Here is a 3,493-nt window from a genome sequence, read left to right as displayed (position 1 = left end):
ACACACACACACACACACACACACACACACACACACACCCCGTAGCCTTCATTCAGACCCCTCATAGAAGTGAATATGCTCTATGCTCTTTGGTAACTACCCGGAATAGTTGCTTTTTCTTAGCAACCTGCAAATACTCTGGATTATATAATGGGTCAATATTTCCTTCTCTCCATCTGCTGCTAGTGTCTTAGAACTAAGTTGGTGAATAACCATGAAGACCATACAAAGGGGACTTATCACTCAGGTTGGCACCATCGGTGAGTAGGGAATCAGAGCATGGATCATTGGCAAGATGCTCTAGGGGCTGCACCTGTCATGTTAAGTGTTAAGGAATTCCTTTCCCGGGAGAAGGGTTGGGGATGAACACAGTTCTCTCCAAACCAGACTTATAGAGGTGTCTGCAGATCATCTCCTAGAATTAGGGTTAGGATCAGGTATAGTAGGGGGTAACATGGGGAGATAGGTATATCTGGGCCTACACCCTTTTCTTTTGCCCACTCTCTATTTTTTAACACACATGGCATTGTTGAGAACAGATGGGCACCATTTGTGTAGTCAAACACCATGTGTGTTAAAAGTGTGGGCTCTGGAGCAGAGGGCCAAACCTGTCTCCACAATCACTAGCAGGGTGACCTTGGGTAAGACATTTAGTCTCTAAGTCTATAAAACAGAAACAAAAACAGTGCTTACCAAACAATTGTTACAGAAGACACATGATATAACTTCTATGAATCATCTAGCACAGAGCTTGACACAGCAATAGCTGTTCGCTATGAGGAAACATATTCTGGTGGTTAAGAGTTTGGGCCTTGGAACCGAATGTACCTGAATTCAAATCGTAGAGCTTCCCCAGCCATTTGTGAAACTTTGGGCACATTTCTCACTTTTTTAGTGCTCAGCTTTCTTCATCTGCAAAATAGGGCTCATTATATACATATACAACTCTTGACAAACTGCTTGCTATCAAGTGTGTGCTCCATAAGTAATAACTCTAATTGCTTGTTATTTATTGCTCAAGCTAAACGTGTAAGAGGGACCACCTGAGGAAGGTTCCTGAGAGCTGCCGAATCTTGGTGATAATGGGAAACTGATCTCCATCTACAACATGTGACGGTAACACAGCTACTTAGATTTATTGTTTTCTCTCGGAAGCTAAGCAGGTTTGGGCCTGGTTAGTACTTGGATAGACCACCTAGGAAGACTAGGTGCTGTAGGTTTAAAAAATAAAGGATTGTAAGCTGACAAGGTCCTTGCAATCTGTGAGGTCAACCAAGAGTTGCCTTACCTAAAAAAAAAATACAAAAAGATTTACTGTTTTCTATGTCCTAGGCATTGAGCTGAGAGTTTTTATATTTTTGTTTTATCTGGGACTAGGTATGGTTGATTTTAATATTTTAGGGGCCACAAGTTCTATGTTAGTCTGGGTCCTTTCGGGAGACAGAAATCACCTAGGGGTTTAAGTGATGGAAATTTAACATAAAGAATTATCAGGCTATGATAAAGAGAGACTGTAAGGAGAACCCCATAGGGCTACTCTCCCTACAACTGAGGAAAGGCACCTAAAGAAGGACAACCTGTGAAGGGAGTTCCTTCCCCAGGCTGAGGATCAGACCTCGTTGGAGAAGATGTCATGGCAGCCCTCCGGATGGCAAAGAAATCTGATAATGCTTAAACCAGAACTGGTCTGCAGTTGCTGGACAAGCAGAAGGTAAATCTCCAGGACACAGGTGAGCCGCAACCTGGTGGGTGGGTGGGCAGGTAGAGGGAGTCGGCAGCATGGAGTGCACAGTGTCTGTGTTGGGAAGTTCAGGGGAAGGTGATCACTAGTCCAGGCAGGGCTGCAAAGTCCCTGAGGTACCTCCTGGGCATGTAGCTGGAGCAAAGCATCACAAGATGTCCTGCACCTGCCAAAACCAGCAAAAGAGCCCCTTCCTTCCTCAGTGTTCTCTCAGCACCCTCTACTGAGAAAGTTTAGCATTATGCTCACTGTAAAGGAGACAAACTTATGGAAATTCTGCCCATTATTGCAGAACAGACATTGATGGGTGAACTTGGAGCTGAGGAATAATAAATTATTAACTAGCACTGACACTTTGGGAGCGTTTAAAGAAATCTGGGAACACATATGGATCTGTATGCTGACACATGTGCGCACGTGTATAATAATCCACCCTGCTCATGGGGGATACTACTACGATGTTCACAGACCCCAGGTAGGAGCACCTGGAGGGGAAGTCGTTCAAAAGCATTGAGCTGACAGTTTTTATATTTTTGTTTTATCTGGGACTAGGTATGGTGGAACCAGGCTCTTTCATGGTTCCAGGGCAGCCACAAGAGAGCCCCCACAAAGCATTGAACTCCGGGGAAGGTGGGGCAAGGTGGCATGAAGGAACTGGCGTGAGGGTTCTGAAACCCTGTCGGAGTTATGGAGGGTAACATTTCTCCTTCCTCCTCCATTCTTTTCTATATTGCTCATACACCCAAAGGAGACCTAAAGACTCTAGCAGGGCAAGGCCATTTTCTTTTTACATATTCATTTCCCTCAAATCTAGCTGATCTATCAGAGTGGACACATAGTGGATGGCACTGTGCTATGAACAGCAGGCTTCCTGGGTTATTGCCAGACTCATGGACAGTCATGTTGTTGCCCCAACTAAACACCGAGCTCCTTGCTGATAGTGACAAAGATCAGTCTCCATATTTTCTACTGTTCCTGGCATAGTAAATACCTCATGGCCCTATCTAGGAGTAAGGGCTGAAAATTTATCTCCTATCTCACCCAACCCCATCAAAGAGACTAGATGTTGGCAATGGTCAGAGAGCCCTGATGAATGAAATCAATTTCATTAGGTGCTCAAAAAGTGTATGACGCATGAATGGGCCTGTCTATCTCCATCCCACATCTGCCAGAATCAGGAAGGGGCTGAGGAACTGGGTGCATCCTAGATAAAACTGTCCCTTCCTGGCCACATCACCTTTGGCAAAGTGAAGATGATCCCTGAAGCTCAAGCCCAGGCCATCCCTTCTGTCTCAGACTAGAATGCCTGTATATGTCCATGTGGCTCTCTCCCTCCCCACCCCCAGCCTTTATTTTCCTCCATAGCACATAACATCATCTGACATGTAAATTGACTCACTTATATGTTAGTTACCCCAACTGAGGGTGGGGTGTTTGTTTCTTTCGTTAACTACTGTACTCCCAAAACCTAGAAGGTATCTGGCACATAGCAGGTACTTAATAAACATATAAAGAAGGAATTAATGAGCGAACGAAGAATTATTAATTCTGTGTTCTCTGGGGCTCAGTCTCCACTGAGGCCTAGTCTTTTTACCATCTTCCCATCGAGTGCCTAAACCACAGGCCTTCTCCTTTACTGGCTTATCCCAACTATCTAGCAGTTTCAGAGCATGGGCTTTAGAGATAGGCTCAGGTTTAATCCTGACTCTGCTACCAGTGAGGTTTGTAACACTTCTGAGTCTCAATTTTCCT

This window comes from Pteropus vampyrus, unplaced genomic scaffold (assembly GCF_000151845.1).
Source record: "Pteropus vampyrus isolate Shadow unplaced genomic scaffold, Pvam_2.0 Scaffold20, whole genome shotgun sequence".
Taxonomy (NCBI): domain Eukaryota; kingdom Metazoa; phylum Chordata; class Mammalia; order Chiroptera; family Pteropodidae; genus Pteropus; species Pteropus vampyrus.
The sequence above is the reverse complement of the archived record's forward strand: the minus strand, read 5'-3'. Positions refer to the sequence as shown.